The 25409-nt window shown below is 42.5% G+C and overlaps 1 long non-coding RNA gene across 1 annotated transcript; it reads right to left on the bottom strand.

Annotated features, from left to right (window-relative positions):
* Positions 1–2898: 2898 nt before the first annotated feature.
* On the bottom strand, positions 2899–24195 carry LOC131488728 (uncharacterized). The gene is made up of 3 exons (XR_009250268.1): positions 23768–24195; positions 10454–10571; positions 2899–2953 (listed from the first exon to the last, which is right to left on the bottom strand). It is a non-coding gene; the product is annotated as an uncharacterized LOC131488728 (long non-coding RNA).
* Positions 24196–25409: the final 1214 nt, after the last annotated feature.

The raw sequence follows: 25409 nt of genomic DNA on the forward strand, positions 1-25409 counted from the left end.
GATATAATTTCGCACTTGAAGGGGTTAGCTTTTGTTATAATGACCATAATAGCCACTACTTTTGAGTGCCTCTTTCATGCCAGGCAATGTGCCAGGTGTTTAAGACAAATGGTCATTAATCTTGCTGGACAGTGAGCCTGCAACATGGCCAGGCATGCATCTGAGAGGTTTGGAGAAGGCAGATTCCTTCTGTTGTGGTTTTGCCAGTTGATTTTGAGAATTAAAGACTTACACATTGCCCTTCTCTTAAATTTCCTGATGTCATTTAATTTATCATATTGAGTTGATGTAGTTAGACAAGCTTTAATAATAATAATAATAATAATAATAGTAATAATAATAGTCACCACTCTTAAGTATCTGCCCTATGCCAAGCAACGTGTCTGGTCTTCAATATAAAATACCTTTACTCTTGCCAAGGTAGTTATTACTATCCCCATTTTACATGGTGAGAAACAATGGCTCCAGGGGAGTATCATCTGCTCAAGGACAGTAGGTGAAATATAGAGCCAAGATTCAACTCCAGTTGCCTAAGACCCCAAAGCCAGACTCTTCCCAATCCCAGACAATTGCACTTAGAGACGAAATCCCCTTAAATGCACTTTATGGTTCCTGAACATTCAGTGCTCTAAGGGAGTCATCTCTACAAGGAGTTTTCTGGTTCAGTGGAAAGGTTCCTATTTCTATCCCTCTTTTCCATGGAACAGTGTTTTCAGCCAGGAGAGGAGAGCCATTCTGTACCTGTGAGTTTGAGCCAACGGAGAATTTTAACCATCAAAGAGGAACCCAGCCAGAGTAATTCCTTGATGTCACCAGCTGAGTCCATCCACCTCTCAGAGTGACCTGGTCCTCCTCTACCACACTCAGTTCTTTCCCTGGCAGCTGAGGACACCCTAAACATCATCTCCAGGCCTTGGAAGGAACCTTTCCTAGGGCCTACAGCAAAGAAGATGCCTGTGGGGATGGGAGAACAGTCCTGGGTGCAAGTTGATTCCACTGTGCAGGAAAGTCAGCTGGATTTTCTTATTTTCCTACTATGAGAGTCCAGGAAGGTCCATGAGCACAAAATCCCATTCCTCCCTTCTGCTGTAAATGTCTTTCTCATTCCTTGTCTAGCTTAAAATTCATGGACATCATTTCCTTGATTCTAGGCTCTTAATGGCAGTTGATATGTTCTACTGAGGGGACAGAGAGTCATACATCAAAGCTCTGCAAGCCCTGATACCAGAGTGTGAATAATTATCACATTTTCTCCTGGGAGCAGGGACACATTAGAGAGCTTCCCCAAGCTTGGATGGTAGAATGTCTTGGGGTTCTTGTGAACCCCACACATTTTAACACTCCCTACTGCCTGCCCGACCTCAGTGAAGCATTTAAGTACTGAATACAGGTTTTTGTTTTTGTTTTTTAAAAGAGGTTTTTTTTTTTTCCTCAGGTGAGTTTTAATCCAGTGTTCAGTCAATAGTCTTGCTGTTTGTTTATTGTCAAAAAAGCCTAGCAGAGGTTATCTAAGTCTATGTCCCAAATTTAGGGTTTATTTGGTAGCATCATAATTACCTATCAAGGCCTAGAGTTGTATAATGGCAAAGTTTTCCATTTCCCACCTCTACTGGAGTTGCACCAAACTGGCACCAATTTCCTCCATAACTTCCCTTTTTGTGATTTCCAGACACAACCTCACTAGCGAATGAATGCAGACAGCCATACAGGTCATATTTAGGATGGCTTCCTTTGCAACAGAGGAGGCATAGAAGAGAGCCGTGATATAAAGAGGAGTTGTCTTATCTCCTCACTCCTTGTCCCATACCCTAATAAACGCACACCCTTATCAGGCACTCTGTAACTTATTTAGCCACTTCCTGGCTCCAGCCCACAGCAGCTTCCTTCTCTATGCATCTAAGACTTCTAGTCCTTGCCCATCAGCCCAGTCTTCTCTAATTGTGGTAGGCAGAATAATGACCCACCCACCCTTCACACATCTGTGTAGATATCCTCATCCTAATCCCTGGAAACTGAGAATATGTTAGTTTACATAGCAGAAGGTACTTTGAAGACATGATTATCACTGAGGACATTGAGATGGAGAGATTACTCTGGACTATCCGGATGAGCCCAGTAAAATCACAAGAGTCCTTCCAGGTGGAAGAGGGAAGGAGAAAAGGAGGTAAGAGTGCTGATGCAGTGTCAGAAGGACTCAACTAGCCATTGCTGATTTGGAACATGGAAGAAGGAGGCCACGAACCAACAGCATCTGCCAGGGCAAATGGAGGAAGCCAAGCAGTGAGTACCTTGTCACAGAGAATTACTGTAAAGACAGCATAAAGTTTACACCACATTTGTAGAATGTTAGAATTAGAAGGTAACTTCAAATTCTCCCAATCCAATAGATAAGTCTGACCAACGTGTAAATAGTGGTCCAAATGACTGTCTCAAAGTCACACCATTTGGGTTAGGGGTGGGAATTAGCATCCCACCTCCTGATTCCCAGCATTCTTTCCACTACCCCCTGCCCACACCCACTGCATCCACTGTTCAAACAAAACACTCTACAGAATCAATCCCAATTTCAGGCAAGGTTAAACAACAAATAATGAAAACTATAGGAAATTATTGGATTTTTGTTTGTTTGGACTTTGAAGCATTTAGAATTATTTCATGAATGTTGTTATGTATCTGATTTGGGTTTTATTTTTTAGCAGTTGACTTAGCTTAAGCAGCAGCATTAACCTTTATTTTCCTGCAGCTAAATTGCCAATATCCCCAATGTTGACCCAGGAACTGTAAGTGATTCCTGCCTGGCCATGGAGCCTCTCACTACAAATATGCTGACCCTGCAGCAGGCAGACATGCCACATCCTGCTCTGATTCAGTGGCTGTGTCCAGAGGACCAGAGCTCTTACCTGATGTTGCAAGAGATAAGCCATGTCCTGGCATCTCAGAGTCTCAGTGGCACCTGGAAAATATAATTAATTCAAGCCAAATTCTCTTACTATTTCCTCTCCTATAAAAAAAGACAATAATACCCATCTTATTAAACTCTTGAGAATAAGAGAGATAACATATACATAGTGCCTGACATACAGCTGGAACTCAGTTTCTTGCTTTTTATTTCAGTATGATTGTCATATCAGTTTTCATGCTCATTGTTCATGCAACATCTTTAAGATAATTTTATATCAAGCTTACTAAACATTGATGTCCCCCTCCTCCAATGTTCATAGCAATCCACCTGATTAAAGTTCTCAGGAAACCCCATCCTCCCCAGGGTACACTTCCTGCCTCTCCTTGGCAGCCACTGCTGCCATCCCTCCCACAGTAGGGGCTTTACTGCCCTCTGAAAATGCCTTAAGGAAATGATTCAGAAGCAATTGATTCCCTTCCTGTATTCTTCAGTAAACTCGATGATGGAAAGCTTCGGTTTCTCTCCTTCTTTACATAATACAATTTTCTTTAAGCACTTTATCTTTTTAGAGTAGTTTTAATTTCACAGTAAAATTGAGTGGAAGGGACAGAGACTTCCCACATACCCCTGACCCCACCCATGCATTATCCACAGCCCCCACCAGAGTGATATATTGCTGTTACAGCTGATGAACCAACATTGACAGAGCATAATGCCCAAAGTCCATAGTTTGTTTTAGGGTTGTGAAAATTAATAAAGGGAAACGTCAGTAAAGTAGAGTTCGGAGACCAGAAGGGGGAGCCATACCACTCAAGGTCAATTATAGGAAGGCCTGTCAATTATAGACTCCAACAGAAAAATCCTCAAGAGGAAAGAATCATCAATTACAGATCCAATAAAAAGATGTACATTGCCTCTCCTATAAGAAATCAACTACCCCTGCAACTCAGCCAATGAAAAACCTGAACTCTTGCTTTTCTCTAATGGACTTTCCTTCAAAACAAGCCCTCTCAAATTTTTCCTTTTCCATAAAATAACTTTCCTCTCCTCTGTTGGACTTGCTGTTTATGTTGCCATACGTTGCATGTCCAGAATTGTAATTCTCTGTTATTCCCAAATAAACCCATTTTTCTTGCCAAAATAACTGACAGTTTTATCTTTAAGGTTAACAGGGTTCACTCTTGCTTTTGTACGTTGTATGGATTTGGACAAAGGTATCACAATATATATCCATCATTATAGCACCATAAAGGGTACTTTCACTGCTCTAATAAAACTCCTTTGATATTTTGGCTATCTCCATAGTCTTACTGTTTCCAGAATGTCCCATCAATGGAACCATATTGTATGTGGCCTTTTCAGATTGGCTTCTTTCAATTAGGAATATGCATTTAAGTTTCTCTCATCTCTTTTCATGGCTTCATAGCTCATTTCTTTTTACCACTGAATACTATTCCGTTGTCTGGATGTACCACAGTTTATTTATCCATTCACCTTCCAAAGGACATCTTGGTTTCTTCCAAATGGTGGCAATTAGGAACAGAGGGGGAGAAGAAGCATTCTACAGTCCTACAGTGAGGGCTCAGACTTTTAGTGGGCCTGTGCTTCTCATTATAAACTTCACATGTTCTCAGTGTTTTGGTTTTGGTTGTTAGAATCAGCTAAAGTTGGAGATTTCCCTTCTACCATGTAGAAGGCTTGAGCCGACTAGACTTGCATATTTCTCTTCCTCTGGTCAGTTAGGCTCTGATAATACCCCAGCAGTTTAGGGTCTATTAATTAGTCTCTGCTGAGGACAGATCTTATTAAGAAATAAGTATATTTCAAAAGGGTTCCTTTCTCCTCCTCTACAGAATCACAAGGGGATTTTCTTTGATACTTACTGTGAGAACCTAGTGGAGCTCTTAGAGGTCAATCTCACAGAATTGTGGAACACCCCTCCACCCCACCAGGACCAGGTCCCCCTGGAATTTTTAGCTCTCACAATTGTCCAGCCATTTGTCACAACATGTTATCCCACCCCATCTCTAGTTCCTGGCACTGGTTCTTGCTAACTTGACCCCTGTGACTCTCCACTCGGGTAAGCCATTACTCCTGGGCAGGGTTCTCACCTTTGTCCTCACCTCTCTTTAGGATCCTACAATAGCTGATGATTTTTCAATCTGTTCACCTTTTTATTTGTTACTATGACTTTCCAAGCTCCTTACATGTGGAACCCAGTACAATCAATTTTCAGTGGAAACAATACAGCTAATTGGACAGCTCTAAATCTCCCCCAGGCTGAAAAGAATGGATTTATGATGTTGCTGCTCCTACAGTTGTTGTCATGGTGCTGCTGCTGTGGTTGTTGTTGAGTCTATATCATAAATGAATTATATAGGAGCAACAAAGTTAACTGCTTTTCAAAAATTTTTTAAACGTTTATTTATTTTTAAGAGAGAGAGAGAGAGAGTGCGCGAGAGCGAGTGAGCATGAGCAAGGAAGGGGCAGAGAGAGAGAGGGAGACAGAGAATCTGAAGCAGGCTCCAGGCTCTGAACTGTTAGCAGGGAGCCCGATGCGGGGCTCGAACCCACAGACTGAACCACGAGATCATGACCTGAGCTGAAGTCTGACGCTTAACCAACTGAGCCACCCAGGGGCTGTTAAATAGAATCTCCAGGATAACCACAGAGAAAATAACTATAGATAAAAAAAAAAAAAGAAAGAAAATGAGAAAGGTATTTAAATATATACTACAAAATCAACTAAAACTAAAAGAAGACAGTAATGCAGGAAATGAAAGAAAAGCTATAAGGCATATAGGAAAAATAGCAAAATGACAGATGTAAGTCTGTTCTTATCAGACTTAATATATTAAATGTAAATGGACTGAATTTTCCAATCAAAAGCTGAGATTAACAGAATGGATAAAAACACAGATTGACCTATATGCTAGCTACAGGAGACTCACTTTAGATCCAAAGACACAAATGTGTTAAAAGTACTCACTTTAGATCCAAAGACACAAATGTGTTAAAAGTACTCACTTTAGATCCAAAGACACAAATGTGTTACAAGTAAAAGGGTGGAAAGACATTCCATGCAAATAGTAAGCAAGAGGGCATAGGGATGGCTACACTAATATCAGATAAAGTAGACTTTAAACTTAAAAAGTTATAAGACAAAGAAAGACATTATATGATAATAAAACCTCAACGCAGGAAGAAGATATAATAATTATTTATATACGTAGTAATAGATTAGCAAAATATAGAGGCAAAAACCGACAGAATTAATGGTAGAAATAGACAGTTCCATGATAATAGTTGGAAACTTCAATTCCAAACTGAAAACAATGGCTAGAAAACCAGACAAAAGACTAGAAATAGAGGATTTAAACAACTCAAGAAGCCAGCCAGATCTAACAGACATCTACAGAATGTTCTATGCAAGAACATTCCCTGTGAAAGCAGAAGAAGCAACGGAATACACATTCTTCTCAAGTGCACATAGAATATTCCCAGGATGATTCCTATGTTAGGCCAACAGTGTAAGTCTTAACAAATGTAAGAAGATTCAAATCATATCAGCATATTTCTTTTCTTTTCTTTCTTTTTCTTTCTTTCTTTCTTTCTTTCTTTCTTTCTTTCTTTCTTTCTTTCTTTCTTTCTTTCTTTCTTATTTATTTACTTACTTACTTACTTACTTACTTACTTACCCACCCAATTTACATCCAAGTTAGCCAGCATACAGTGCGACAATGATTTCAGGAGTAGACCCCCAAATGCCCCCCCACCCATTCTGCCCATTCCCCCTCCCATAACCCCTCCAGTAACCCTGGTTTTTCTTCATATTTAAGAGTCTCTTATGTTTTGTCCCCCTCCCTTCTTTTATATTATTTTTGCTTCCCTTCCCTTGTGTTCATCTGTTTTCTATTTTAAAGTCCTCATATGAGTGAAGTCATATGATATTTGTCTTTCTCTGACTAATTTCGCTTAGCATAATACCCTCTAGTTCAATCCACACAGTTGCAAATGGCAAAATTTCATTCTTCTTGATTGCCGAGTAATACTCCATTGTATATATATATACCACATCTTCTTTATCTGTTCATCCATTGATGAACATTTGGGCTCTTTCCATACTTTGGCTATTGTTGATAGTGCTGCTATAAACATTGGGGTGCACGTGCCCCTTCGAAACAGCACACCTGTATCCCTGGGATAAATACCTAGTAGTGCAATTGCTGGGTCATAAGGTAGTTCCATTTTTAACTTTTTGAGGAACCTCCATACTGTTTTCCAGAGTGGCTGCACCAGTTTGCATTCCTACCAACAGTGCAAAAGGGTTCCCCTTTCTCCACATCCTCGCCAACATCTGTTGTTTGCTGAGTTGTTAATATTAGCCATTCTGACAGGTGTGAGGTGGTATCTCATTGTTTTGATTTGTATTTGATTTGTATTTCCCTGATGATGAGTGATGTGGAGCATTTTTTCATGTGGAGAGACCGGCCTTTAAAGTAAAGCTGGAAATTGCTGGAAGCCACCCTAGCATCTTCTGGCTACAGACCCTGATTCCTGTCACATACCACCAGCCTCTGGTTTGTAGCCACAAACGATTTCAAAGTGAGAAATGAATGTTGGCTTTGAAGGCTCATGGCACACACGGCAGCCAGAGGCAAAGTCCTGAGCCTACAAAGTGAGGTGGCCATGTACCAGCTACTTAGTCATTTCTTATCCATTCGTCACCACTGCACTGGATGAAGGTATGGCTGGTTCTCTCATCAGCAAAATGTGGTCCACGAATACATGTATTTACAAATGATTTCATAGGGTTCTTATGTTATAAACTTTGAGTCTTGGAGTGGAAATCATTTCTGTCAAAGTATGTGGCACCTGAGAGAAGTCCCCTATGACTGCCTCAAGTGGCAGAGCCCAACCCTCCTGCCACACAGTATCTGCTATTCCACCCTCACCAGTTTGGCCCTGCACCTCCAGGTGGAAAGCTCAGGACCTCAGCTGCTGACCCAAGGTCCTAGACTGGGTCAGCAGTGGTTGTCTGTGTGTAGCCTCTGGCATGCACTCACTGCGCCTGGGATCCACCATCCAGAGCCCTGTCCTTTGCTCTGCTCACCATTCTTTGCTAGGGGTACCCCCTGATTGTGTGCAGAGGGCTGGAACTGGCTCAGAAGATGATCAGGAAGTTGTTGGCCGTTGATCTTCTAAACATCCTTGGGAGTGCACTTCTGTGGTTTGTTCACCCAGCCCTCCAGCAGCAGTGTTCAGGGCTTTGTGGGAGATGATCTTGTGGGACCTGGTGCTGGGCTCTGTGTCCAGCCAAGAGCCTGTGTACTCAGGAACTGACAGCAGGGAGGAGACATTGCTACCGTTCGTTCCCCCAGCTGAGGTCGTGGCTATGAGGCCAAGACTGGGGGACTCGAGTCCCGATGCGGACGGAGCCCAACACGTCCTCCTCACAGCAAGTTATGAAATAAGATTCCAAAATCAAGGGCAAAATAGTATTTTAAAATCAGTATTTTCCTTGGCAACTTACACACTAGCCTTAAGTTGGGAGAGGTTTCAGAGATAGCTGGACATAAATTAAGCAACCTGCACACACACAAAGGTCCAAACTTCCTTGACTTTACTTGGTAAATCAGGATGGACTCAGAAAAGAATAGTTTTGTAGTTCACACTAGAAGGGAGAACCTGCCAGTCTGCTGTGAGGAGAGTGAGGTTTGTTTGTTTGTTTATAATTCTTTAATGTTTGTTTATTTTTGAGAGAAGGGGAGGGAGGATGAGTGGGGGAGGGGCAGAGTGTAAGAGACACACACAGAATGGGAAGCAGGCTCTAGTAACCAAGCTGTCAGCACAGAGCCCCACCTGGGCTCGAACTTGTGAGCCTGGACAACATGACCTGAGTCGAAGTCAGAGGGTTAACTGAGTGAGCCACCCAGGTATCCCAAGAAAAGGGAGTGTTAGACCCCCAATTCCCCAGTCATGAACTTACTCCCTCACGGTGGGGGCAGCACCAGGAGTTAAGCGGGAGGAAATCCGATATGGACGCATCTTGGAAGCTAGTTGTCCTCAACACAGAGGCACAAAGTTGGAAGGGAAGGAGACATGTCAGAAGCCAGGTGAGTTCCATGCAACGCAAAGGCTTTTGGGGACTGAGGATACCCTTGCCCGGATCACATACAATGTACCCAGGCTAATGTTTCTGCTATGTCTGCGAGAATCTAAGTGGGGTCTCTGTGGGCCACAGCCAGTGATGTAGTCCCCACCCACTGTGGCTCCAACACCTTGACTGCCACCGTGGCCACGCGTGCGGCACTGGGATGGTGTGTAGATGCTGAGGACGGTCAGACCCGGAGATCCCGGGCACCATGAGAAGCTCCATACTCTCTGCGCTGAGGCACCCAGGACCTCTAGGAGAGAGGGGTGCAGAAAGATCAGGTGGGCGGGTCCTAAAACCCTCCAGGTGGGATGGGTCCTGGAGAGGGTTGGGATTGAGTATAATTGCATGTTAGATAGCAGACTTAAATGAGAAGGCAGGTATGATAAGAGCGGACTTGCATCATGCTTGTGTGCACACGACCCTATGAGAGACTCGGAGGCAGGCTGGGCTGCGATTAGGAGAAAACCCACATGGAGGTCTCGTGGGTCAGACCCCCGTGCCTGCCTGTGCTCTGGGGAGTGGGTACATGATTTGGAGACAGAAATGAGTGTGTGTGTGAAAGCTTTGAATGTGAGCGTTAGTGTCCGCAGGGACTCTCCAGTACCTTCATGTGAGCTCTGCTCTCCAGCGGGAGATGCGGGGGGGTGCAGGGCTGGGACTGCACACCATTGGGACAACTTGGCCAACAGCAGCCGGAAGCAAGGGGCAGTTGGGCAAACAGCTCTGGCAGGCTGAGGACCTAGAGGTGATGGATGGCAGATAGGACGAGGGAAAGGCCGGAGGTTTATTTGGTGGCTTGGGAAGCATTGGTGTCTTACACCCTCAGGCTGAGGCTGGGCGGGGTTTCTAGCTCCTTGTCCACATGACAGACCAGCCAGGAACCACATTCTAGGAACCCATACAAGATGGGAATGTGGAAAACAGATTGCACTCTCACGGAATGCCCCGTTTGGACCTGAAGGCTCTTGGAAATCCGTGCCTATCTCGGGGACTGGCACAGGTCTACTAACGACATTTTGTCAAGATGGAATATGGTCCCCATTTCAAAGATGAGTACATTGAGGGGCACCTGGTTGGCTCAGTCGGTTAAGCCTCCGACTTCAGCTCTGGTCGTGTTCGCTAGGTTTGTGAGTTCGAGCCCGGGTGGGGCTCTGTGCTGACAGCTTGGATCCTAGAGCCTGCTTATGATTCTGTGTGTATGTCTCTCACTCTCTGCCCCTCCCCCGCTCGCACTCTGTCTCTCCCTGTGTCTCAAAAATAGTATTTCCCTTTCCAGTTCCAGTTCCACTATTTTGCCCATTTTTAATTGAGTACATTATCTTCTTGAGCTGTAAGAGATCTTAATGTGTTCTAGATAGAAGTCCTGCTTCCTTTTGGAGCACCATTTCACTCACCTGCTCACACTTCTCTCCCTCTTGAGTCTCTCCTTCGTGGGAAGCCAGATGCCATGAAATGAGGCCACTCAATTCAACAGCAGGCTGTGGAGGGGTCCATGTGTCAAGGAATGGAGGCCTGTCAACAACCAAGTGAGAGAGCTCAGACATGGCTTCTTCAGCCCCATGGGAGCCTAGAGATGATTCTAGATCCAGCTGAGAGATGGACTGCAACCTCGAGAGAGACCCTGAGCCAGAACCACCCAGCTGAGCCTCTCCCAGATACCGTACCTTCAGAATCTGTGTGAGATAATACATATTTGTTCTTCTGAGATGCTACGTTTTTAGGTAATTTGTTACACAGCTGTGGATAAGTAATATCCATTCAAACCACAATAACTGTACTTCAAACCCCAAATCTGGATATCATAATCAGGGCATGCAGTTAGATGTACAAGTTGGAAGCACAGTTTCCAGAAAGGATGCAATACCAGAATTCTTTCCCCCATTCCAAAGCCTGGGTAAGATTAGGTACAGTGCCATAAGCTGTTTCCACTTCAGACTAAATTAAGTCCTTCTATTCTTTCTCATTATTGAGTGCTTTTTACAGCCAGCCTCTTTCCCTTTGAGTTCTCAATGATCTTTATCCTATAGCTACTGTTTTAACATCATTCTCTGCCTCTAAGATTCTCATAATGGGACAAAACCATTAAGGCCATATAGACCAACCCACATACTTGAATCTTCTGTACAACATCCCCCAAAGTCATCTTCTAATATACTTTTAAATTATGAGGTCACTATCTCCTAGGATAGCTCATTCTATCTTTGCATTATTTCCTTAGAAAATTCCTCTGATAGAAGAATCACTAGCTCTGTTCTCCTGCTTCACTTGGTTCTCAAGAGATTTATCCTTGGGCCAACTCTCCAGGGAGAATTGGCTGTGACTGAGAACACACCTCTAAAGCAAAGACTGGTTACTTTGGAGATTTAAAGCAAATCATACTTTCTTTGCATGAGAGCCCTAGCTTGGCTTGGTTTTCTTTCTTTTTTTTTTTTCAACGTTTTTAATTTATTTTTGGGACAGAGAGAGACAGAGCATGAACGGGAGAGGGGCAGAGAGAGAGGGAGACACAGAATCGGAAACAGGCTCCAGGCTCCGAGCCATCAGCCCAGAGCCTGACGCGGGGCTAGAACTCACGGACCGCGAGATCGTGACCTGGCTGAAGTCGGACGCTTAACCGACTGCGCCACCCAGGCGCCCCTTGGCTTGGTTTTCTATGAGCCATCTTATTAGCTGGATCTAGTCTACAAAATTATCTATTCGTGGGGCGCCTGGGTGGCTCAGTCAGTTAAGCATCCGACTTCGGCTCAGGTCATGATCTCGCGGTCCGTGAGTTTGAGCCCCGCATCAGGCTCTGTGCTGACGGCTCAGAGCCTGGAGCCTGTTTCTGATTCTGTGTCTCCCTCTCTCTCTGACCCTCCCCCATTCATGCTGTCTCTCCCTGTCTCAAAAATAAATAAACATTAAAAAAAAATTAAGAAAAAATTATCTATTCGTTCTCAAGAATGTATCTGGTATAGGCGAAAAGGCTCTTTAATTGTTTGGATCTTTAGATATTTCTGCTCTGTTTTTGAAATTTTTCTAGATATTCTTGTAGCAGCTGCTGCATATAAGTTATGGACAGACTAACAAATATTCTGTCCTTGTCTCTGGTATGGCCCTGAGCCAAGCGCTATCAATCTGGGGTCATCTCTTCTACTCAGGCTTGCCAGAACAATGAGGGGATTAATTTTTTCCATAAAGGGGGCAGGGTGGGTACTCTAGAGACTTCCTGGAGAGTTTAGTTCTCCTGTAGATCTAGGAAAGTTGTATTTTCTTGCCCACTAAGTGTAGCCAAATCTTGTACAAAACCCTTAAAAGAGTCCACAAAGCTATGTATAATGTGGCACCTGACTATTGTTCCAACCACAATTCTCACCATGGTCTCCTTCCCACCCTGAACTCTGGCATTCTTTCAGTTAAGAATCTGCATGTTCTTCCTATCACGGAGCCTTTTCACATGCTATTGCCTTATTTTCTTTATTCTCGGTTGACTCATATTCATCTCTTAGATCTCAGCTAAGTGTTGCTTCCTCAGAGAAGCTTTCCCAGATAACCACCCTCTGAGTCTAGGTTATAGTTCTTTCTTATTTGATATCAAAAAGCAGACATACCTTTCCTTCAGTTCACCATTTCAGTTTTAATTTATACATTTATTAGTGTGAATATTTGATTGTTAACTAACCAATATTCCTCCCCTTTCACACAGGGACTGCATTTTGCTCTCCTTGTAACACTTAACTTGGAATCAAGTATAGTATGTGTGCAATAAGTGTATATTATATGAAGGAAGGGGGCAATTAGAACTCATTTTGATTTAAAGTACCCTTTGAGTAGTACAAGAGGCTATATCCTAACCTAATCCAGAGAGAAAAGCTTTCCTGGGAATAACATATCCTATGACATATCTAAAAATGAACAGTATTATGTCAGAAGAAAAAAGCACCTGGGGAAGTAAGAAATAACAAGAGCTTGAATGAGCCCATCAGTCATTGGATCAGGTCTAGTCAATTATTTCTTCTCTGCAAATGAGAACATTTGGTCCTTCTGTCCAAATATGGGGATTTACTGATGATCCCATGAAGCATGGTAGGAGCTTTAAAACTGTATAGGAAATTAACCTATAAAGTAGCAGTTGGATGCCACACATCTCTTGTGAAATAACCAGATCTTTTTCAGAGCATCACTGAGAAACACTACCTTTGTTGGAGAGTGCCTCCCCAGTCACTTAAGACTGGATGTCTGGAAGTGGCAAAATATCTAGGTGCCAGAGGTGAGGATTTGAAGCCTCTTGAAGACTGGGCCCAGGGTATGTCCTAGAAATGCAACGCAACTCCAGAGAACCCTAGAGAAACCAGAAAGCTGTGTCACATACACCAGAACTGGGGAGCTGCCAAAGAATGCTGGGCCTGTCTGTAAGGCAGGTATGAAATCTAGGAGATGGTGCTAAGCTCGGCTGATTCCCAAGACTGATCAAATAATTCAGCCTCATCCAGACTCAAATGTTTAAGCTCTAATCCATAATGTTATGGTAGTTTTAGATGGGGTCTTAGGGAAATAATTAGGTTTAGTTGAAGTTATGAGTGTGGGGCCCTCATAATGGGATTAGGACCCTGTTACAAAGACATACCATAGAGTTGCATGTGTTCCCCACCCCCTCTCTGTACCATGTGGATACACAATGAGAAGGCAGCTCTGCAATGAGAGACCTCACAAGAACTGACTGTGTTGGCATCCTGATCTCCAATTTCCAGCCTATGTAACTAAGAAAATAAATGTCTGTTGTTTAAGCCACCTAATCTATGTATTGTGCCATGCAGGCTACAACTAATATAGTGGTGATACAGAGATGAATAGGAAACATGTGGTCAATACTCTCACGCGTGGATAAATAGGAAAAATATCAAATATTAATATAAAATATAACTAACAGGAACATACACTGCAGCATAGGTATATTTAACAAAGATGTAGCCTAGCCAGAACGAGGGAAAAGCTTCCTTAAGAAAGAAATTTAAATTTAAAAAGCTTGGGTGGCTCAGTGGGTTGAGTATCCAGCTCTTGGTTTTGGTTCAGGTCATGATCTCACGGTTTGTGGGTTCAAGCCCATGTCACGCTAACAGCACAGAGTCTGCTTGGGATTCCATCTCTCTCCTTCTCTCTCTGACTCTCCCTGCTTGCTCTCTCTCTCTAAATAAATAAATAAACTTAAAAAAAAAAGAAATTTTAAAAAGAAAGAAAGAAACTTTTATTAGAGATCTGAAGACTGAAAAGCTATCATGGGAGAATTAAGGGGCATTCAGGCATAGAGCGCAGGGGCACAGTCATAGTATCCATAGCATGATGGGGCCTGCTCATGTCAGCTTACATAAGCCATTGTTAGCATCTCTTCCCAACTTTGTGTTCAGTCATAGCTCATTGGTAGCTGGAAACCAGACACAGTGGGAGTAGTTACACAGTGGAATTTTGCAAACATTACAACCCAGGCCTTTTCTTTCCTGATAGCCATCAGTTGATAAATATTTACTCCACACAACTATAAAGCATTTTTTTTAAAATTTTTTTTTTAACATTTATTCATTTTTGAGACAGAGAGAGACACAGCACGAACGGGGGAAGGTCAGAGAGAGAGGGAGACACAGAATCCGAAACAGGCTCCAGGCTCAGAGCTGTCAGCACAGAGCCCGACGCGGGGCTCGAACTCACAGACCGCGAGATCATGACCTGAGCCGAAGTCGGATGTTCAACCGACTGAGCCACCCAGGCGCCCCTAAAGCATTTTTAAGAAACAGAAAGTATAGCAAAGTTGAGACAGAGAGTAAAAGATAATGTGGAAAGAGATGAGGCTAAAAATAGACTTTTATGGATGGTGCCTGATCATCAGCTTTTTAAAAAACATACTCAGTTTTTTCAACCAAGAATGAGAGCAACTAGGTAATACTTAGTGTTTTGTAAGCAATAGTAAGGGGTTGTTATTTATATTAAGATTAAAGTCAAGGAGAGGATTCTGGGAGGCTGGCATAGTAGGAACCACAAGGAATCACCCAACCACCTAGGCAAAATTGCACTTGCAGAATCTGTCTATCTTGAAATTCTGGAGTCTCTTAAAGGTTTCCAATATCCAAGAGAAAGCTTGGTCCATAAGTTGCAGTTAATTTTGGTCAATTTTAGCTCTTATCACAGTAGCAGCTACCCATCTCCTCCCTTCATCAGCCTCATGGCAAGCAATTGTGCAGATGTTCCTGGAACAGCTCACACACAGCTTGTGGAGCTAGGGTAGGTTAAAAGGATCCTGTTCTCCAAATATTGGGAATATGTCCTCTGCTGCTTCTGATCACTGAGGGCACACACACAGGCAGGCAGCCATTATTGTTATACTTCCCCTCACTGGTTCAAGCCACATGCATCTCCAGCTAACGTTACTTCAAAAGGATTTAATGGGCCAACTGCCTTTTCCCCACCAATTCACCTTTCTTTCTTTCCTTCCCCTTTTGGGAGCCAAACATAAATGCCAGGATACTGGGGGGTGGGGGGGGAGGGGAAGCAAGCTAAGTATAAGAGAAAATAAGAGACTGAATCCCCAGGGAGATAAGACCTGAGAAGACCTTAAATTAAACCTATAGCTGGCCCTTGGCACAGAGACAGCCTACCATAATCAAAATAACAAAAACAGGGATGCCTGTGTGGCTCAATTGGTTAAGCGTCCGACTCTTGATTTTGGCTCAGGTCATGATCTCCCGATTTGGTTTGTGAGATCAAGTGCTGCATTGGGCTTTGCACTGGCAGTGCAGAGACTGCTTGGGATTCTCTCTCTTCCTCTCTCTATGCCCATCCCCTGCTCACCTGAGTGTGCTCTCTCTCTCAAAATAAGTAAACTTAAAAAAGAAACAATAGGGGTGCCTGGGTGGCTCAGTCAGTTGAGTGTCCAACTTCGACTCAGGTCATGATCTCATAACTTGTGAGTTCAAGCCCTGCATCGGGCTCTGTGCTGAAAGCTCAGAGCCTGGAGCCTGGTTCAGATTCTGTCTCCCTTTCTCTCTGCCCCTCCCCTGCTCACTCTCGGTCTCTCAAAAATAAATAAATGTTAAAAAAAAATCTTTTAAAAAGAAACAATAAATAAGAAGAAAACAAAACCAGCCAATCCTGTTGTAGAAGCGGGGCGGGGCAGGGGGGGATCTAATTTCCAAACTTTTCACATTATTGGATTCAAATGTCTAGTTTCAACCAAAAATCATGAGGCATATAAAGAAACAGGAAGCTTTTGCCCACTCAAAGGAAAAAAACAAAACAACAGGAACTGTCTCTGAAAAAGAACTGATGGTTGATTTATTAGACAAAGACTTTTTAAAAACTGTCTCAAAGATGTTCAAAGAACTAAAGAAATCAAAAAACAATGTATGAACAAAATGGAAATATCAGTAAAGAGAGAGAAATTTAAATAACAAAAACAAAAAAAAATTCAGGAGCTGAAAAGCACAATAATTGAAAGGAAAAATTCACTACAGGGGTTCAAAGATATTTGAGCAGGCAAAGGGAGGAATAAGTTGACCTGAAGAGTAAAAAAGGAAGAATAAGTAGACCTGAAGATATGAAACTGAGGAACAGAAAGAAAAAGATTGAAGAAAAGCAAGTGGAGCCTATGGGACGGTGGCAAACCCTCAAATAGGCCAAACTGCACATTGTGGGAGTCCCAGAAGGAGAACAGAGAGAAAAGGGAGCAGAGAGAATATCTGAAGGAATAATGCCTGAAAATTTTCTAAATTTGACGAAACATTCATTAACACACCAAGAAGCTCAACGAACTTCAACTGAGATGAATTCAATAGACCCACACCAAGACATATGATAATCAAACTTTTGAACACCAAAGACAGAGTATTTTTAAAGCAGTAAGAGAAAACCAACTTGTCACGTACAAGGGACCTTCAAACAGAACATCATATTTCTCATCAGAAACTTTGGAGGCCCTTTGCACCCCTGTTTTTTGCAGTATTTACAATAGGCAAAATATGGAAGCAACCTAACTGTCTAATGAGATGAATGGATGAGGAAGAGGTAGTATACATCCACAATGGAATATTACACAGCCATTATAAAGGATGAGACCACGCCATTTGTGACAATGTGGATAGATCCAGAGGGCATTATGCTAAGTAAAATAAGTCAATCAGAAAAAGGCAAATATATGATTTCATTCATGTGTGGAATCTAAAAAAGAATGAATATACAAAAAGCAGAACCAGACCTACAAATACAGAGAACTAACGGATGGTTGCCAGAGGGGAGAGGGTTGGGGACTGGGAAAAATGGGTGAAGGGGAGTGGGAGATACCAGCTTCCAGTTATGGAATGAATAAGTCATGGTACTAAAAGGCACAGCATGAGGAATACCGTCAATGATATTGTAATAGCGATGTATGGTGACAGGTGGTGGCTATGCTTGTGGCAAACATAGCATAATGTATAAACTGTCCAATCACTACGTTGTACAATTGTAACTAATGTAACACTGTGTGTCAACTATATGCAAATAAAAACAAGAAAGAAAGAAAGAAAAAGCAAATTTTGGAGGCCAGAAGACAATGGGACAATGTACAAAAATCACTTTCAAAATAACCGTCAACAAAGAATCTGGTATCTGGCAAAACTGTCCTTCAAAAGTGAGAGAGAAATTAAGACATACTCAGATAAACGAAAGCTGAGGGAGCTCATTACCACTAGCCCTGCCTTGCAAGAAATGCTCAAGGGTGTTCTGCAGAGGGAAATAAGAAGACACTAGATAGTAACTCGCTACCATATGAAGAAATAAAGATCTCAATAAAGGTATACACATGCATAATGATAAAAGCTAGTATAATTTTAACAATGAATTATAACACCAATTTTATTTTTTGCTTGATTTAAGAGTTGAATATATTTTTTAATTGAAAAAATAGAATAAAAGGGGGGCCGTCTGTAGTAAGCCATGGCCAATGGCCAAAACACTAATGAATATAAGGTAGAAAAGTACAGATATGCGCGACAACAGGTGTATCAGTTGGGGTTCTCCAGAGAAACAGAAAAACAGAAGCTGCAGGAGATGTTATTTATAATATACAAATATATATATATATATATATATATATATATATATACATACACACACACATATATATATATCGTTAAATTATTTACATTTATATACGTAAATTGTAATTTGCTGGACCCTCTGCTCAGGGTCTCACAAGGCTGAATTCAAGGTATTGACCAGGCTGCAGTCTCATTTGAGGCTCATTGTTCTCTTCTAAGCTCATGTTGGTTGTTAGAATATATTTCCCCAAGTCCACAGAACTCATGGTGGCTTGCTTCTTCAAGGCCAGCAGCAGAAAATCTCTCTTCAGAAAAGACACAGTTTTTCCTTTAGCGTTTTCACCTAATTAAGTCAAACTCACCCATGACAGTCTCACTTTTGAGTAACACAAAATCAATGGATATGGATTTTATACACATATGAAAAATCCTTCTACTTTGCCATCTAAGATAACCTAATGGTAGAAGTGATAGGTCCTTTCCGAGTCAAGTGGAAGGGACAGTGCAGTGGTGCACCTAAAGAGTAGGAATCCTGGGGACTATGTCAGAATTCCACCTAGCAGAATCCACCCTTTGACTCCCAGCGATTCATGCCCTGCTTACAGGCAAAATATACTCACTGTCTTTCCATGTTTCCCAAAATATCATTCCATCAGCTCAATGCCCAAAATTTCATCCAAGTCAATTCCAGATGTAGATAAGGTTCCTGGATGTAATCCATTAAGTACAACTCCTGGGGCAATTACTTTGCATCTATGGATATGTAAAACTAAAGAGACAGTCCTTTACATACCCAACATACAATGATGAGACAGACGTAGGGTAACAGCTATAGACTTTCCGGTTTCAAAGGGGCAGGAAATGGAAGGTAAAAAGGAATAATTGGTACATGGTAATTCTAAAAATCCACTGGGCAAATGTCTCTTGATTAGGTTTCAAGGCCTGAGAACAATCTTCCCTGGCTCTCAGCTCTGCCCTCTGAATCATCCTTCCTTTTTCGTGAAAAATAACACATTTTGCAGCTCTGTTGTTTTATAAGCCTGCTTCTAAAGAGTAGAATCTGTGAGTCCAACAGCCTCATTTAATTTTGTACTTTTCTCGTACCTTTTAATCCAAACTGGCAGTATTTCTGCTAAAACTTTTTTTTTTTCCCCAAGAGCCTTGCAGGTCTTCCACGGTTTCACAGGGATTTGCTCCATTAGACAGGACACACCCACAAATCTTTTCAAGAAAATCCTTTCTCTATCCTTGGCTCCCACTGAAATAGTTCAGGGACAATGTTTTTAAGTCTTCTGGAGACCGCTGATTTGAGTGAAAGGATCTGTGAGGCAGACTCTGAATATCTCAAACGAACACTTAGTGTAACTGAATATTCTGACCTTTTTGATCTTTCTTAGGTCTTAGCAAAATGCTGTAATGACCTCAGCCTTTTCTCTAGAGCATGTTTTCCTAAGAGTGAATCTCTTAAATTTAGCATCTCCTGCTATCTGGAAACACTAAGCTTTTTTCAAAATCAGTAGATTTGGGTTCCTTTTTGCTCAAGTGTTTTAAGAATTCTTCCCTCAATTTATCTCTTGTCTCTCAAATTCTGGTATAAACAATAAAAAAAACCAGGTGGCACTTTCAACACTTTGCTTGGAAATCTTCTTAGTTGTATATCAAAGTTCATCACTCACAATTTCTTCTTTTAACATAACTGCAGGAGGTAATTATGCTAAGGTTCTGTCATTATATAGTAAGACCTCCCCTTCCCCAGTTTCCAATAACATGTTCTTCCTTCCTTCTGAGTCCTCACCAGCAGTGTCCTTAAAGTCCAGATTTCTACTACAGTTTGCTCAATGGGATTTGAACTTTCTCATGCATGCTTCTCAAAACTCTTCCAGTCATCGCCTAATCTCTGGTTTCACAACTACTCTCACATTCCTATGTATTTGTTACAGCACGATCCCACTTCTAGGCACTAAAATCTGTGTTTATCTATTGCTGCATAACAAATTAGCACAAACTTAGCAGTTTAAAACAAAATACATTCCCATAACTATTGCCTTAGTTCCAGCCCTCATTCACTTCATGCCTGGATTGTTGCAGTAACTTCCTCCTGGCTTCTTGTTGTGGTCTGGCCCTCTCCCGTTCAGTCGACCCTCTTCACTTAAATGAGAAAATACGACCTTGTTGCTCCTCTACTCAAAGAACTTCTGAAATTCCTATTGTTTATAGTGTTTGACAGAGCATAAAAGATTTTTCGCAATATGGGCCCAGCCTAGATTTTCAACTTCTCTTCATCCATTTTCCCACCACTATTACTACTACTGCTGCTACTACTTACTATTCCCCAAATATATTGTTCATGGCCCTAAGTCTTTATGTATATTATCTCCTTTGCCTGGACTGCCCATCCATTAGCCCTCTTCCTTCATCTGCTCAGCAAAGTCTTTTCCATCCTTCTTTGCCCAATGCATACGGTGCCCCTTCTGTGATGCTTGCAATGACACCCTCACTCTTCACTCAGCTGGGCAGAATTATCCTTTCCTTTGTACTCTATAAATTCGTGTCTCAAAGTGTGATCTATGCACTGGCAGCATTGGCATCCCCAGGTGACTCATATGCATTATGAGTCATATCATTATGTTAAAATATAGATTCTAATTCAGTAGATCTGAGCTGGGAACAAACACCCCAATGATGCCAATGCTGCTGACTTAAAGAGCACACTCCAAGCAGCAAGGTTAACAGCATTTTTATCATAGCTCTGAACACATGATAGGAATTGGTTAACACCTTTCTCTCCTTTCTTATATTCTAAGTATCTTAAAGTCAGGGGTTGTTTATCTCTTTTTCTTTGCCAGTCTTCAGAGTGCCTTATACAGCACTCAGCAGTTGGAGAATGCTAATAACTTAATACCTGTGTTTTACAGAAAAGAGTGAATACGGATCCCTCACACAAGCTGTTAGCATTAAATGTACCTGTTTGAGATTGTGCAGTGAGAACTTAGGGAACTATGCACTAAGCCTGGAAGGAGAGATGGTCAGGGACAGGAAAGGGGGCCCAAGGCCTATCCTTTAGATGAAGATTCAGAATAGAGTCTAGATCAAGAAGAATCTTTCTTTGTTGTTCTTTGTTTTTGTATCCAAGTCTTAATCCTTCTTTTTACACCAAAGACAAAGTCTAAGATCAGTCAGGGGCACTTGGGTGTGCTTAGAGTGTGCTCTTTAAATCAGCACTTGGGTGCTCAGTCAGTTAAGTGTCTGACTCTTGGTTTTGAGGTCATGACCTCATGGTTCATGGCTCTGAGCCCTGCATCAGGCTCTGTGCCAACAGCAGCACACAACCTGGTTGGTATTCTCTCTTTCTCCCTCTCTCTCGGTACCTTCCCTGCTCATCTGTGCTCTCTCTCTCAAAATAAATAAATAAACTGGGGCGCCTGGGTGGCGCAGTCGGTTAAGTGTCTGACTTCAGCCAGGTCACAATCTCGAGGTCCCTGAGTTCGAGCCCCGCGTCAGGCTCTGGGCTGATGGCTCGGAGCCTGGAGCCTGTTTCCGATTCTGTGTCTCCCTCTCTCTCTGCCCCTCCCCCGTTCATGCTCTGTCTCTCTCTGTCCCAAAAATAAAAAAAATTAAAAACGTTGAAAAAAAAAAAAAATTAAAAAAAAAAAAATAAATAAATAAATAAATAAACATTTAAAAAAAAAGAGAGAGACTAAGATCCATGATAACTCATCTTTAAGACCTAGCACTGGTAATTATCCCTTTCTTTTCTCCAATTTTTATTATGATAAAATACACAGAACATAAAATTTACCATCTTAACTATTTTTCAGTGTACAGTTAGTGGTATTATATACATTCATAATGTTGTGCAATCACCACTATCCATCTCCATAACTCTTTTCATTTTCCAAACTGCAACTCTGTACCAATCAAATGCTAACTCTCTATTCCCTTCTTCTCCCAGCCCCTGGCAACTGCCTGGAAACTGGCTGTCTTCCTTTCAAGCATTATAAAGGATAATTGAAGTCACAGACTGCAAAAAAGTAGATGTTATTTGAAGTGATTGTCATTTCTCATAAGCAATTTTAAAGTCCAAGTTTTTCTTTTTTTTTTTTTTCCTGTGAGCATACATCTCCAAATTATGAAATAAAATAGTGGAAAAATAAGATTCTATTTATAAGTCAGTCCTATAAGCAAATTTCTACAACCTTCCAGAAGTACAGGAGAGAACAGAGGAAAACAGAAAACAGCAGAGTACAGGAGATAAGTGTTTCCTCCCACTTCCAAAAAAAGGTATAGTATTTTAACAACAAATACTAATTCTGAGACTTTGTCAGAATTGGGAACCACCTCTAAGATAATGGGAGACCTTTAGTGGTGTTTCACTACTAGGATAAAGATCAAATGCTGCCATAGCCTGAAGAGTTATTATGTTTGGGGTTTTCAATTTAAGTCTAAGGCAGACCCAGGCAAACAATATCTCCTCCTTTTCCTCTGTGTTTCTTATACCTAATGACACAGTTTAGGCCCTATTCAACTTTACTAGTCCAATAAAAAGCCCAGTTTGTAAAGAACCATGGTCACCTCAGATAATTGTATCAGCAATAAAACTGATGATTCCTGCCAAATTCTTGTCTATTGTACTAGATCTACTCATGCCAAGATAGCATTCTTCCAGCACATTTATAATTTAATTTGTAATCTCTTATGATAGGAAATTTACACCCACATCCAAAAAGACCATTCATGGTAAATACTGAGTTCCTTCCAGTTCAAAGATTTATATACGAAAAACTTAGTTGCCTTTCCTGTAAGAAACCATCTATTTCAAATAACTGGTTTAAAAATACCTTAAAAATTTGTTTGGCCTAATAAATCTGTTCTATAATTAACAACCAAGAACATCTGAATAGCACTTTATTGTTTTCAGTTATTGTTCTCATTATGCACATGAGGAAAAATTAAAATTCAGAGAAGGTCAGGTTTTACCAACCTCTAGTCTCATGCTTTAACATCATGGGATTCCTCTAGAATATTATGATGCTTTGTACCAACACACCAGAGGTCAAATATATTAAATGGAAATAATAGAAATACTCAATTCTTGGAGAACTGGAGAACAAACAACAAAATCTAAGAATTATGTGCTTTACACAAGTCCAGCTTCCCCTAGCAATATAAACCCTTAGGAACCTTCTGCAGAAACCTAGGGTAATTCTTGGAAACACTGGTTCGGGTAAGGATTTAAGCCCCAACTTGAAATACCACAATTGCCAAACAGCAATGCTCTACTTTTCCTTCTAATCATTCATAATTGGGGTCGATATTCAGGTTTGCTCTCACTTGGCTTGAACTCCCTGAAATCGGGCCGTGTCTGCCTTCCTCACCTCATCGCCAGCGCCTGGCACAGCCTGCTGCATAGGAATGGATGGATTCGAAACAAAATAGGTGAGCTCAGCCAGGGCCAATGCTCTGGAAACTTCTGTCTCCGAGGTCAGGACACCCTTCCAATCACAAGCTTGAGTCCTGGCCTTGTCCCCTGCATGGAGGGGCCTAGCTGCTGTCTGCAAGTCACTCAGCATTTCTGTGCCGAACTTTCCTTCTCTAGACAGTGGGAGACACAAGTGCTTAGTAGGAGAGGCCGGAAGTAGCTCGGCCCAGTGGTCTGGAGTTTACCTGAGGGCACCTTGGAAGGGAGGGTGGCCCGCAGCTGCGCAGTCTCCGTGTTTGCTGCGGATGCTCCCGGCCCGTCATGGCAACACTGCTCACTCTGCGCTGTAAGACTCCGCACTGATTTTTAGTGATAAATTCATTCACTTTCACCATTATTTTCCAGAGCCCATCCTGGCCAAGGGCCTTCACCTGCGTTCTAATCCCCACGGGAAACACCTAAACCTCAAATGCAAACATCCAAGAACGTCCTAGTAACCATAAATTTGTTCCTAGAATTCGGACGCCTCATTTTTCCCAAGAAGCTGTGGGTGAAACCTGACTATGACAGCATGCAGCCCCGCAGGGCCAAGAAGCTGGATCCAGGACCGGTTCCCTGAGGCTAGCGGCGGTCGCCTACACACGGCGACTGGGGTGGCCTGAGCACCAATGCGCAGGCGCGGAAGCAAGACCGCTGTGCCCACTGGGGCAGGAAGTTTAAATCCAGATTCACGTGGGAGTTGGGAGCGTGGCGACCACAAGTAGGCGGGGGTTTTCCTGTTGGGGGCGAGGCCTCAAAGACTTCCCTCCCCAACGCAGGAAGTGGATTTCTCCGCGCCACGCTAGCATTTGTGGGAGAGGGCAAGGGGAGAAGATCCTGGCAGCTCCTGTCCGAAGCCAGAAGCAGGCGTCAAGTCCACCCCGGAAGGCAGGGGCCCTCCCTGCCAGTAGTCCATCGAGCTTTTTGCGGCAGTACACCTGATTCTGCTTTCTCATGCAGACGTAGGGCAGCTCGCCTGAGGCGGCCAGCGAGTAGATGTTGCAGATACGTGGCCGGGGCCCCAGCACAAAGAGCAGCAGAAAGAGTGTGCCTCCAAGCACCGCTGCGTCCTCCTTAGCTCCCTCAAGGGTCCCCCAAGGCCTGAAACTGGGGCTGCAAATCCCCGCCATCCTGGGACCAGCTCGCCCTTCAGCCTCCCCGCACTCCCACTGTCCTGATATGGTTCCATAGCCATTGGCTGGCTGATTGAAGGGCCCTCGCGCTCCCCAGGATAGTAACTCCTGGTTTTGCCTGGCTCTGAACCGGCTGTAAGGAGGTAGGTGTGACCTTTTGGGTCTAGGCTCTGCTCTAGGCCTGGTGAGGCACCGAGCCAGATTGCCGCTTACAGAGGGTTGACGCCAAAAGCATTGAGGACATGTTAGCATAGCCTCCCTCGCTGGGCTAGTGGATCCTACCTCCCTTGTAGCCAGCCCTTTATTAGGGTGCCTTTTCAGGAACAAGGTCCTAAACTGGCGAGGTTATCAGCACTGCAGTCTTTAGCTGAACCTGGTAATTTTCAAAATCTCCCATCAGAGAATTGACCATCAGTCTAAAGAGAAAATAATTTTACTATTTTGCATGTTTTATTATTCATCTGATTTTCTTCCCTTCTTGTTGAATGGATTCAGAATGAGCCTCACCAAAATGTGCCAGTTTGGCCTGTGGGTTATTTTGAGCTAAAGACAATCAAGGCTGGTAAGATTCAGGAAGAGCTTTTTACCTCTCACTTAAATGCCTAAAATAACTTAGAGGACTTGGTCTAAGAAGGGCCCTGTCACCAAGACATGACTGCAAAAGAGTACAAGCTAAGTGTGGTAAGCTGTGGGGAAGTTGGCAAGACTTGTTTGT

The sequence above is a fragment of the Neofelis nebulosa genome, chromosome 10, assembly GCF_028018385.1.
Source record: "Neofelis nebulosa isolate mNeoNeb1 chromosome 10, mNeoNeb1.pri, whole genome shotgun sequence".
In the NCBI taxonomy this organism is placed as follows: Eukaryota; Metazoa; Chordata; class Mammalia; order Carnivora; family Felidae; genus Neofelis; species Neofelis nebulosa.